Raw genomic sequence first — 14,173 nt, forward strand, 5'->3', positions numbered from 1 at the left:
CTAATATTCTTTTGTTTTTGAGTTGAATCCAATCTCTTAACCATGTTAGCACTGCTGCTTGGTAGTGGAGCTCCCAATCTGGGAGGCCAAAACCCCTGTGGTTCCTACTATCTTGTAACAGCTTAAATTTAATACGAGGTTTTTTACCTGCCCATATAAATTTCGATATTATTTGTTTAGCTGTTCAAAAAAATTCTTCTCTAATCTTACCAGTATCATTTGAAAAAGATAACAGTTTGGGTAATACGTTCATTTTAATTGTTGAGATTCTGCCAATTAGTGATATCTGTAATTTGTTTCAATTTTCCAAATCTTTTTGTATTTGTTTTATTAATTTATTATAATTATCCTCTTTTATCGTACTACTTTTTGCTGACAGCCATATTCCCAGATATTTAATTTTTTTTGCTCTTAAAATTCCCATTTTCTCCTCTAGTTCTTCAATTTTGTCTTTTGGTTAAATTTTTGGTTGTTATTTTAGTTTTCTCTTTATTTATTTTGAGCCCTGCCACTTTGCCAAATTGGTTTGTATCCTTTAATAGTATTAATCCCGTCTCTAAGGGTTCTTCTATAATAAATGCCAAGTCGTCAGTGAAGGCTTGTACTTTATATTCTTGTCCTCTAATTTTTAATCCTTTGACTTCTCGATTCTGTCTAATTTTTTGCAACAGTGTTTCCATTGAAAAAATAAGTAGCAGAGGGGATAAGGGGCATCCCTGTCTAATAATAATAATAATAATAATAATAATAATAATAATAATAATAATAATAATAATAATAATAATAATAATAATAATAATAATAATGTTTTAATTTGTATACCGCCCTTCTCCCGAAGGACTCAGGGCAGTGAACAGGCAAATAAAATACAAACAAAACATACACAATAATTAAAACAACCCTTAAAAAACTGATTAAATTTGCCAAAAAATTTAAAATAACATTACACCCCATAAAATTACAGAAATTTAAAACCCATCAGAATTCAATTAAAATTTAAAATTAAACTCAAGTCAGTCCAGCCATACGAAATAGATAGGTTTTAAGTTCGCGGCGAAAGGTCCTAAGGTCAGGTAGTTGTCGAAGCCCGAGGGGAAGCTCGTTCCACAGGGTAGGAGCCCCCACAGAGAAGGCCCTCCCCCTGGGGGCCACCAGTCAACACTGTTTGGCTGACGGCACCCTGAGGAGTCCCTCTCTATGGGAACGCACCGGACGCTGGGAGATAGAAGCCGGCAGTAGACGGTCCCGTAAGTAGCCCGGTCCTAAGCCATGGAGTGCTTTAAAGGTGGTAACCAATACCTTGAAGCGCACCCGGAAAACAACAGGTAGCCAGTGCAGTCTGCACAGGATAGGTGTTACGTGGGAGCTCCGGACCGCTCCCTCAATAACCCGCGCAGCCGCATTCTGGACTAGCTGAAGTCTCCGGGTGCTCTTCAAGGGGAGCCCCATGTAGAGAGCATTGCAGTAGTCCAGGCGAGAAGTAACGAGAGCATGAGTGACCGTGCATAGGGCATCCCGGTCCAGGAAGGGACGCAAGTGGCGGATCAGGCGAACCTGATAAAAAGCTCTCCTGGAGACGGTCGCCAAATGATCAAATGTCTAACTTATGCTGAAGCCTTCTGTTGTTTCTTCATTTAATAGTATTTTTTGCTTTCTGATTTGAGTATATTGCTTTAATTATTCTAATAAATTTCTCACCAAAATTCATTACTCCTAGTTGGTTAATTAAAAAATCCTAATTTAAATTGTCAAATGCTTTTTGTGCATCGAGGAATATCAAAGCTGCCTGTTTCCTCGGGTGTATTTCGTAATATTCTAGTGTATTCATTATCGTTCTTATATTATTCTTTATGTGTCTGGTAGGTAAGAATCCATTCTGGTCTGGCTTATGATTTTGTTTAGTATGTTTCATCCAGGGGTGGGTTCCAAAATTTTTTATTACTGGTTCTGTGGGCATGGCTTGTTTGGTGGGTGTGGCTTGGTGGTCATGTGACTGGGTGGCCGTGACTAACTTGACGTCACTCACGTCTGGGGTTAGGGTTAGGGTGTCTGGCTTCTCGCCTCAAAGGTCTCAACGAGATACAATTTCCCTGTCTATTTATTTACTACTATTGAACATCCAAAATATACTATTTAATCCTATGTACCATGTTTCCCCGAAAATAAGTCAGGGTCTTATTTTATTTTGACCCCCAAAATATGGCCTTGGCCTTATTATTGGGAGGGGTCTTATTATTTTTGAGGTGCAGGAAGCCCCTAAATTTTGGCCTGCTGTAGGGGGACTGGTGCAGCGCTCAGGTCTCTGCCTCCAGCAATCGTGGCAACTTTTAATTTGCTTCCCGTGCAAACAGCATGAGGTGAAGAGGCGAGGGTTGGGCGAACGGAAGGAGAACATGTCCCACACGCACCTACCATCCACCTGGAACGGCCTTGCAAAGGCTGCTCCTGCAAACCCTAGCTCACACTCCCCTTCTTTTAATGGCGGCCACAAACAAACTCTTGCCAGCCCTAGCCCTGTTGACCTGGGGGGAAGGGTACTGGTGCCGGAGCTCTGAGCAGTGGCTGGTGAGAGTTGTCTGCACAGCCATGAAGCGGGATCGGCATAGCCAATTCTTGCCCGCAGCATTGCCAGCGGGGATTGGGTCAGAGCCGCTGCCACCCGAGATCAGCAGGCCAGATTCGGTGAGCCAGATGCATCGCTGCCACTCAGGAGAAGAAGAAAGGGGAGGCTCTGCGAGAGCCATTTCTGATATTCTTCTCCTGGGCGGCAGCAGGGTGTTCAACTCCCCGAATCAGCCTTGCCGATCTCAGCTGGCAAGTGGAAGTGGCAGGTGGGGAGAGATAGGGAGGCAGAGAAGCGAGACACGTGGAGTGAGACACGTGGAGTGAGACGGGTCCCCCTCTTTTCCCCTCCCTCGCCAGCCATGGCAGGAGCTGGAAGTCAGGTAAGACACGGCGGAGAAGCGAGACTCAATCCAAAGTACTTCATTGTAATACACCATTCCCATCTCCTGTACACAAATCCCAACTTAAGTGGCGAGCTAAAAATGAAAATAAAAAACCTGAATGTTTTAGGCAACAGCTCACCCGAAGGAGAAGCTGCTATGTGTTCTTTCTGAGCCTAACAAGTGCTGGAATTTATTGCAGCGAGTAAAAACAGACAGCTGATATAAAAATCCAGCAGGTTCTAGCCAGTAAAATTACTTATCAAACTAACAAGGGAAGGACTTTTTCATGAAGCAGCAGCCCAATGTGGGGAAGGCATGCCTTTATATTTCACGTTTGGGTTGTTCCCTGTCTCGTTCTATGCGTCTCGCTTCTCTACCTCCCCACCCCTCCCCACCTGGCACTCCCCCTCACTGGCCGAGATCGGCAAGCCTGATTTGGGAAGGGGTGGGGAGGCGGAGAAGCAAGATGCACAAAAAGATACATTATCTACTATATATACTGTATGTGTAGGTACGTACACACACATACCTCTCTTCTAAAACTACACAATCAACCTCACTTACTACATTTGGAAAAACACACCCAGAGTCCACTTTCTGACACACTATAACTTCTGTACATTTAGGACATTACACACACCTTCAAATGTTCTTCCCTAGCTTGCACATGACTGTTAGAGCCAGGAGAGGTCATGGATTGAGTAAAATTTGGTGACACTCACCTAACAACGCTCTTGCTTAGCAACCAAAATTTTGGGCTCAATTGTGGTCGTAAGTCAAGGACTATCTCTGCCTTCCTCTGCATGGCAGCCTTGTCCTAGTAAACTCCTTCTCCTTCCTGGCAATTTTCCTCTCTGTTAGATGCACCAAAATAATCCAGATGATATAAGGTTTCCTGCTGGAGCAGGTGGTTGGACTAGATGGCCTCCAAAGTCCCTTCCAGCCCAAGATTGCTGTCCTGTTTCAAAGTTCTGAAGCCACATCTAGTGCCAGGGTTTCTGATTCTTTCTTCCTCTTCTTTCTCTCTCCCTCTCCCTTCCTTCCTCTTTCTTTCTTCCTTCCTTCCTTCCTTCCTTCCTTCCTTCCTTCCTTCCTTTCTTCCTTCCTTCTTGTCTCTCTCTCTGTCTCTCTCTTTTCTCTCTCTCTCACGTTTTAGGAATCACATATAAAGGACCGCTAGAAGTCTTGTTCAAAACTGATTGTACTCCATGACAAAAGTTTTACTCAGATTCATTAACTTGATTATAAATGATCCCATTTAGAGAATTTAGGGTTTTTTTTAAGAATGTGGAAATGAGCAAAACAATATAGTAGAGAAAGAAAGAAAGGTGTTTAGTTCTTAATATTTGAATATATCTTCTTAATAAACATACTAGTAATAATGTATTAGAATATTTCCTTTCTTTCCCCCCCCCCTTCCTAAAAGTTATTTGGGACACATGCAATTCTTCCTTCTTTCCTTCCTCCCCTCCCCTCTCATTCCCATCTCCTTCCTTCCATCCATCCTTCCATCTCATTCCCAGCTCCCGCCTTCCTTCCTTCCTTCTTCCCCTCTCTTCCCCTCAAATTCCCTATTCGGGCGAATAGGTTGTAAAAAAAATGCTTTTAAAAGTAAAAATAAAAGGCTCTGACAATCAGGCAGCTCAGCTGTGATCATCAGAGCCTTTTTTTAACCTTTTAAAAGCATTTTTTTACAACCTATTTGGGTGAATAGGTTGTAAAAAATTGCTTTTAAAAGAAAAAAAAAGGCTCTTGACGATCGTGCAGCTAAGCTGTGAGACTCACCATGTCCCCCCGGAGATGGCTTTTTGGCCGAGGGCAGCAGGTCTCCCTCCCCCGTTGCCAGCGTTGGCCTTACCTTCTAGATCTTCTACATGCCTCTGAAGGAAAGGCGATGGCAGTGGCAGGAGATGGTAGCAGCGGCCTTGGCAAGAAAGGGGAGTGGTGGTTGGAGGGCGAAGCTGGTGGCCTCGGCGGCGGATTCGGGAGCTGCTGGCAGGCGGGAGGGTGTCGCCCGGCCCGACAAGTTTCGCAGCCATGGAAAAAGCTGCTGCCGTTGCCTCCATGTTCTTTGCGCATGCGCATCCCATTAGACTTGGCAAGGCAATGGGATGCGCGTGTGTGAAGAACATGGCAGCCAGGGGATCGGTTCAGGGGCATGGCCAGCTAGCCATTACTACCGGTTCTGTGATTGACGACAAATTTTTACTACCAGTTCTCCCGAACCGGTGCGAACTGGGAGCAACCCACCACTGGTTTCATCCTTTCTGCCATTATTGTCATGAATATCTTATAATCAGCATTCAGCAGCAAGATTGGCCTATAATTTTGGATTTTTTTCTTTTCCACGTTGTCTTTGGGAATTAAGGTTATCAGTGCCTCCATCCAAGATTTTGGTATTATTGCTCGCTCTAGTATTTTGTTATATGTTTGTAATATTAAATTCTGCAATGGTCTTTGTAATTCCTTGTAAAATTCTGCTGGGATTCCATCTAGACCCTGTGTTTTGTTGCTTTTTTGTTTTTGGATTGCTGTTTTTAATTCTAACATTGTTATTTTTCTGTCTAATATTTCTTTTAAATTTTCCAGTAAGGTTGGGAGATTTCTTTGCTGTAAATATCTTTTAATGTCATCTTCCTCTATGTTCTCTCAACTATATAGTTTTTGATTGTATCTTACTGCTATATTTTCCTTTTCTTCCTTTTGATGGTGTGCTATCCCTTTTTCATCTTCTAGTTTATTTATTTATTTATTTATAATTTAATTTCTATACCGCCCTTCTCCCGAAGGACTCAGGGCGGTGTACAGCCTTATTAAAATACAAAGAATAAATAAGAAGTTTAAAAAAAATTAAAAACAAATATTTAACAGGGCAATCGACTAAAACGGTCTTAGACCGACATAAAACCCCTTAAAATTACAATTAAAATACACTTAAAATACACTTAGGCTAGTCCCGCCCAATGAAATAATAAAGTCTTCAGTTCCCACTTGAAGGTCCGGAGGTCGAGGAGTTGGCATAAACCCGGAGGCAACTCATTCCAAAGGGCCGGTGCTGCCACAGAGAAGGGTCTCCCCCTGGGGGCCGCCGACCGACATTGTTTGGTCGACGGCACCCTGAGAAGGCCCACTCTGTGGGAGCGCACAGGTCGTTGGGAGGCTATAGGTGGCAGAAGGCGGTCTCGTAAATATCCCGGTCCTAAGCCCTGGAGCGCTTTAAAGGTGGTCACTAATACCTTAAAGTGCACCCGGAAGGCTACCAGCAGCCAGTGCAGGCCACGCAGGATAGGTGTTATATGGAAGCAACACGGTGCTCCCTCTATCACCCGCGCAGCCGCATTCTGGACTAGCTGGAGCCTCCTGGTGCTCTTCAAGGGGAGCCCCATGTAGAGAGCATTGCAATAGTCCAGGCGGGAAGTAACGAGGGCGTGAGTGACTGTGCATAAGGAGTCCCGGTCAAGGAAAGGGCGCAACTGGCGAATCAGGTGAACCTGATAAAATGCTCCCCTGGCGACGGCCGTCAAATGTTCTTTTAAAGATAGCCGGTCGTCCAGGAGAACGCCCAAGTTGCGCACCCTCCCCCTGGGGGCCAATACTTCACCCCCAACAGTCAGCGAAGGCATAAGCTGACTATACCGGGACGCCGGAACCCACAGCCACTCTGTCTTGGAGGGGTTGAGCTGGAGCCTGTTCCTCCCCATCCAGACCCGCACAGCCTAGTTGTTGTATTAATTTTTTTTCTTTTTCTTTTTTTTAATTTATAGGCCAACCATCTTCCCGGTTTGTTAGCATTTTCAAAGTAGTTTTGTTCAGTTGCTCTAATTTTTTGCACTATTCTTGTGTAATTAGGTTAAGTCTATGTTTAATTATTATCTTCTCTGCTGTCCAATTCTTCCTCTTTATTTATTTATTTATTTATTTATTTATTTATTTATTTATTTTGTCACAACAATATATATAAGCATAAGCATGAAAGCAACTATATAATATATAAGATATATATAAGCATAAGTATGCAATAACTATATTAATTGGATATAATGAGAGGAAACAATAGGACAGGAATGGTAGGCACGTTTGTGTTCTTATGCACACCCCTTACAGACCTCTTAGGAATGGGGTGAGGTCAATAGTAGACAGTTTTTGGTTTGTTCTATATATGTGTGTGTGTGTGTGTATATATATGTATATATATGTGTGTATATGGAGGTCTTTGGTTATTCGGGTTTTCTCCCACGTAAAATTGGAAGTGTCTTGGCGATATTTCGACGAAGTCTTATTCGGAAGCACGAAGCTGAAGCCTGAAGATGACGAATGAGACTTCGTCGAAACATCACCAAGACACTTCCAATTTTACGCGGGAGAAAACCCGAATAACCAAAGACCTCCATACAAACACCCGCAAAAACCTCAGAAAACGTGTGTGTGTGTGTGTGTGTGTGTGTGTGTGTGTGTGTGTGTGTGTGTGTGTGTGTGTGTGTATATATATACGTATATGTTTTCAGATATAGATATGTATGTGTGTGTGTATGTAGGTCTTTGGTTATTCGGGTTTTCTCCCGCATAAAATTGGAAGTGTCTTGGCGACGTTTCAACGAAGTCTCATTCGTCATCTTCAGGCTTCAGCTTCGTGCTTCTGGCATCAACCAGCGAAATATTTTTATTTTTTATTAATTGTGTTATAAGGAACTGGTAATCTCTTCGTTTCTCTCTTATTCTCTTTGGTATCTGAGAGTTATGACATCTCTTCCTTTGTAGGTCAATTGGTCATCCTTCATTCTTCTATAAACTTCATCTCTGACCGCTCTTTTCGCAAACCTTATATAATTTATATAATTTTGTATCTCCTAGGGTAATTCGTTTGCATCCTATATACTTCATCAATGTTGTTCCTTAATTCATTTTTATCTATTTGTAGTGGGTCAGCTAGAATGTCTGTCATCAATTTGTGTAGGTCTTCATCTCTTGTTTCTGTGATATTTTGGAACCTCAGGTAGAAGGAAGAGCTCTCTAATTCCAGATGAGTAATTGCCTCTACTAAGTCTCTGTTTGCCACTGTCAATCTTTCTTTGGTTTCTTCTAGTTTCTTTTCAGTTTGATCCGTTCTTACTTCTATCGCTTTTATTTTCTGTTCATTTTTAGTTATTAAATTTTCCCACTCTATTATCCAGTTTCTTTATGCCTTCTTTTACTTCTCCTAATTCACTCTTCATATCCTCATGATTATTTGTTATTGATTCCTGTGTTTTTATCATAAACTCCTGAATCATATTTAGTGAAGATTGCAGACTTTGCAGGTTGGTGTTGGCCCTGGTTTTTCACTGCACGCCATATCTGTAATTAACTTTTGTCCTGCTGGAGAAGCTGTCATTGACATTGGTTTTTTTGCCACTTTAGTTACTATGGATGTATTTGACATTTTTAAATTTTTGAAAAAAATATTCCACAATACCATCAGTTGTCACCTTTTTCACTCTAAACCTTCCTTACAATAATAATACAGTGTTAACATTCAATTTCTTAAAATAACTATTATACCTATGAGTAAATATAAGGATCTCTATGTATACAATTATTAATCAACAGTAGGTATTTAAGACTAATCAATTTGTTTAAATATACTTAAATCAATCCAAAGTTTGAAAACGCCATATGTTTTTATAAACTATTAAAGTTTAGAGCTAATAATTCAATGTAAATCTTGGCTGGCCAATTCCAATTCCTCCCTACTACTATATTCTTCCTCTGAGCCAGCTAGCTGATCATACAGTTCTTGAGCTTTCTCCATACTATCAACTTTAATTTTTTTATCGTTCCAGGAGACTAACATTCCCAGGGTAATCCATCAGAACTATATATTTCTTTTATTTAATTGAGTCGCTAAAAAACGGTAATCTTTCCATTGTTTGCGGACCTTCCTAGGGATTTGTTTTAGTGTAATAATTTCTTTTCCTTTATACATCATTGGTTCCGCTCTTGTGATCTTGTATATCATATCTCTCACTTTCTTGCGGGCGAACCTTATGTGAACTTCTCTAGGGAGTTTGTGACGTCTAGCATAACTTGTATAGACCCTATATACATCATCTAATTTATAATCTCTCACTTGTCCCCTTGCAGTGCATCTGCATTTAAGCCTTCCATCAGTATCCTTAGATCCTGTTCTTTTGTCTCCATGACATTTTGGAACGTCAGAAAAAGAAAGCCCAATTTTAAAACAGAAGTGTTCCTATCGGGGATTATACCTGAAACATACAATAGAAAATTGAAATATTTGATGGTGAATGTTTTGACAGCAGCCAGGATTGTGTTTGCTAAAAATTGGAAAATTGCAAGATGAAATTATTAAGAAAATAATGGAATGTGCAGAAATGAGTGAATTGACACTTGAAATTAGAGAACAGGAAGACAAAGAATATTATAAGATATGGAAACTATTTTATCAATGGTTAGAAGGGAAAATATGTTAAAAAAAGATTGGAGAAAGGTTTTTATCAGAGAAGATGTTGAACTATATAATTGGCTTAAGAGAAAAGAATGGATAATGTATAACATTAATTTAGAAAAACTTATACGAAATGAGAGAATGAAATGTCACAGTTAACTAAAGGATTAATTGATTAAAATGTTTGGATATATATTAGACTGATAAAATGTAAGATTAGATAAATCAATATGATGTATATGGTGAAATCGCACAAGAGATTTGTAATCAAACCCACTGACACACTGTATTTGGATAGAAGATGTTTTTATGTTTGTTTGTTTTAAAAAAATTTAAAAAAATTAAAAAGAAAAAAGGAAGCCCAATCCATCTCCAAATGTATCAACAATTCTCCTAATTTCTTATTCATCCCCGACATTTTCCGATCTACCATTTCTAGATTTTTCTCAGTTTTCGCTGTTCTATTTTCAATAGTTTTTATTCTCTCCTCATTTTTCTGGATCGCTTCTTGAACTGCGCCCATTTTATCGTCCAATTTGTGTAACTCTGTCTTCATCTCTCCCATTTCTAATTTTAAATCTAATTTAATTTCTCCATGATTTTTTGTCATATTTTCCTGGAGTTTTACCATCGTTTCTTGTATTGTCATCAGGGTAGCTTGCATTGCCTGCATATTTGGAGTGGCGTTCGATTTTTCAGTGGTTAACATTCCTTCAATTAATCTTTGGTTCAATGGAGAAACAGTCAGTATTGGGACTAATGGTGTGGCCTTCTTTCCAGTTTTCAGGGTTGTAATAGTGGTCATTTCTCTTATAATTTTATGCTGTTCACCTAGGATTTTATATATATTCTCCCAAATTACCATCCAATTTTATTAATCTAGTTTGTATTGATATATATTATACTTTCCTATGAATTAAACTAATTCCCTTTTAATCAGTATAATTCTATCTCTATAAATCAATATCAATTTTACTATTATGCATCAATAAGTAGTATTAGTTAATAATAAAAATAGTAAAGATAATAAAAATAATAAATGTTAAATATTAGATATTAGGTACAATAAATACAATAGATAGAATACATACAATAAATACTCATTAATCTAATTGAGAAAATCAAGTTATTAATAAATCTAGTTGATAAAGTTAATAAATATAATACATACAGTTGGTATTGGGTATAAAAAATGTGATTATGTATTTATATAGCTATCATCACAATTCTGTATTGTCTATTAACTAAGTTTCTTAAATAGATATATTTTTGTCAGAGTGGTTAAATATATATATTTCTAAAAACTAAATTTATAATCTATAGCCATTTCTAAGAGTACTAAATAATATTATAAACGTATAAAGTGGGAGAATGTTAAACTATAAAAATTGAAAAGAGGAAAGAAAGAAAAAAGGAAGGGGGTATGTGAATGTTTGAATATTTTTAATCCTGTTATTTTCGCTGTTGCATCAGCTTCCATCTTACAATGTCAGTCTCTTTCTGCCTGCACAGTCATTATCTCACAATCTTTCCTTCTCGACTGTAAGCTTTTCTTTTCTCCATTGGAGCACAAGTTTCTGAATTTTAAAATACGGTTCTTTATTTGTAGTTTCTTATTTATTTCAAGGAGTGAAGCTCCACTCCTTTTGCTTTTTAACTGTTTATTGTTCTTTTCTGCTCACTCTACTGCTCCCAATGTCAGAATGCCGCCAATTATTCAAAATAATCTTTCTCTATTGGAGACTCATTCAGTATCTTTAATCGCTCCTCCGGTTGCTTCTTTGCCGGTCTTCCAAGCTCGGCTAAATCCACTGCTCGCGTTATGCCTGCTATACTGTCTTCTCTTCTTGCTTCCCTTTTCTTTGGCTCATGTGTCATACCTCCAGGTCTGCCATTAAGGCAGGCTTCTTCCACGTCAGGTTGGAGGTTCTCTTCCTAGCACAGCTGGAAACCACACCTTTCCTCGCTGCCTCTGAGACTTCCTCCTTCTATTGTTTGTCCCTCCAGGACAAAACTTTGCCTCTCACAGTCCCCAATCACTAGAAATCCGGCACAGAGAACAGAGCACTTTCCTTCTGAACTGCCACGGTACGACGTCACCCATGTTTGTTTCTTAATACCATCTTGGGCTGTCCTTTAGGGTTTTTTTTATGATAAATTGTTATTAAATGTTTTAAAAAGAAGATAAAAGTTAACAAAAATTAATACAGAATAAAAAAAACAAAGAAAAAGAAAGAAGTGCAAAAAAAGTTTCCAATTTTCTTTGCAGTGAATTAAAGTATGATTACAAAATTATCTTTTAATTTAACAAAAGAAAAGCTCACTTTTTTGTAGTTATATTCTTATCGAAACTACAAGTCATAAGTGCATTTCCTTCTACTCATTTAAAAAATGTGCAAGGGATTTCTAGTCAGCTATAAATATAGTTATGGTCTTTATCCATCTTTCCAAGTTTCATCACCTTTACCAACCATTCTTCTATTGTGAGTAGTGTTGGACCTTTCCATTTTTGATGATATAATAACCTCACTGCAGTTGTAATGTATAAAAACTAACCACTGTTGAAGATGATGTAATGACCTCTCTACTCTTCCTCCCAAACACAGCATTTTTCTTTAAGTCAGTTCAGTTACATTGATTACTAGGAGGCACAAAATGATCACTTTTGTCCTCATTGAGACTCCTCAGATGTGGGTAAAAGTTAATATCTGGTTAGTCATATCTGAGGAGCCCCAATAAAATTGGTCTCATCCTGTCTCCTGGTAGTCAGTGTAGTTAAAAATTCCACACAAGATATATATGTAATAAAAATAATGAAACTTGGAAGTCATGTAAAGCTCAGTGTATTGGGGCATGACGTAATTTAACTTCTGAATTTTTCTGCTCTGAAAACTTAAGGAAAAGTGGAATGTATATACGATTCTGGTAGCTTTTTGATTAGGTATTAAAATTATTAAAGCAAGATGTTTGGAAAGGATTCTTCTATGAAAGGGGATTAAAGCTTACTGGAAAAAAACACAATTGAATAGATAGGCATATTCTGTAATGAAGACACAATGGAGAAAGAAAGGGCTGCCCACAGATGCCTGATATGGACTTAACTAGACATTTGATAAAACAACTAAAAAGTGTATGCAAATGAATGAACAATTTTTAAAAATGCTATGTCAAATAGCAGATAAGAGTTCAATTGTCCAGTAAAGCTTATGATACAGCTGTAAAAATGCTCTTTAGATAAGCAAAGCTCAAAAGAATATTTCTGAAATTTAGACTGCGTTAGCAGATACAAAAAATCATAATAGCAGAAATAATTTAAGGGTTAAAGAAGTTCCAGACACTACAGAAATTACTGTTTATCTCGCTTTGGTCTATAATTATTGTGAAAAGATCAATATCATATAATATTGATACTGTATAGTAATATAAAAGGATCAGTATAATTGTTAGATTTATTCATAAGGAAGTCTGGGGGGTGTTTTAATTATATTTGCTAAATCCCTTTTTTTGGTCAAAAGCCAGCTATTTTAACAAAAAAAATAAATTATAGAAAAATAAGAGGATGTGAAGATCAAATAGGATTGCGGGAGTATTTTTCCAAGATATTGGTGTGCTATGCTGTAACAAAAGAAAATAATTTAAATCATTTACAGAAAACCTTATATAGAACAAGATTTGTTATCAGTGGGGATTTCCATTTAAACTAATTATTTTTATGCCACAAGGAAGAAAATTTATTTCAGCTGAATAAAAAGCAGCTTGGCAAAATTCATTCCCAGTGTAAAAGAAGCAATTAATAAACTGTCATTAGAATTTGGGAAAGTTGACTCAAGTATAAGCTGAAGATAAGAATGCTATACCAAGCTGCAAAGCAAACGAAATTACACTGAATATTTTAACGCTTTTTGATCCTCCATATTTAGAAGAAAAAAGAACAAAGTAAATATATATATTAAATTATGGGATTAAAAATGTCTGTCTTTTAAAACAATACTTTATTTTCTTTGTGGTTACATACTTTCCATATGAATTTTTAAGCAATTCTGTAAGCGCTTGAAATGGCTAAACAAAACTAGAAAGATGAAAGATAAAATGTTGAATGAATAGTTTATTGATTGAATGGATTAAATTGAATTTGTTACCTTCTGCAGTCAAAAGACTTTACATCTTAGAGCTATTACCTTATATAAAATACCCAAAACAAATTTTAGTAATAAAATAAATGGACAGCATTTGCCTCAAAATACTTATCTAAATAACTCCATTATGAGCAATTTATAATGCTAATACAATGGGGGTCTGATCATATCGCAAAAAGGTGCTATTGCACAGAGCAGGTGCAGCAGCAGACAAGCAGTCCCTGTAAACGTCTTTTTAAAATTATGAAAATGAGACCATTTTAATGGACATCTGTGTCAGATAAGTCAGGACTGCTTGAAGAAAATACTTTTTGGAGATATAAAAGAGCCAAAGTATAGAGGGTTTTAAAAGTCAATGTTTCAAAGTTCAAATTATATTTTGAAGCTAAAAGAAAACTGTTATAGGTTGTCCTTGACTTAAAGAAGTTTGTCCTTGACTGTCTGAAGTTACAACAGCACTGAAAAAAGTGATTTAACAACCATTTTTCACACTTATAATCATTGCAGCATCCCCATGGTCACGTGATCAAAATCCAGATGTTTGGCAACTGGTTCATACTTATGACAGTTGTAGTGTCCCGGCGTCACATTGTCACTTTTTGCGACCTTCTGATGAGCAAAGTCAATAGGGAAACCAGATTTAT

The 14,173-nt window shown here is 37.9% G+C and overlaps 1 protein-coding gene across 7 annotated transcripts in view; it reads left to right on the forward strand.

Annotated features, from left to right (window-relative positions):
• The window catches only part of CHD1L (chromodomain helicase DNA binding protein 1 like), a 73,345-nt gene that overhangs the window by 29,513 nt on the left and 29,659 nt on the right, over positions 1 to 14,173 (forward strand). The gene's annotated exons all lie outside the window — the stretch shown is intronic.

This window comes from Ahaetulla prasina, chromosome 2, assembly GCF_028640845.1.
Source record: "Ahaetulla prasina isolate Xishuangbanna chromosome 2, ASM2864084v1, whole genome shotgun sequence".
NCBI lineage: Eukaryota > Metazoa > Chordata > Lepidosauria > Squamata > Colubridae > Ahaetulla > Ahaetulla prasina.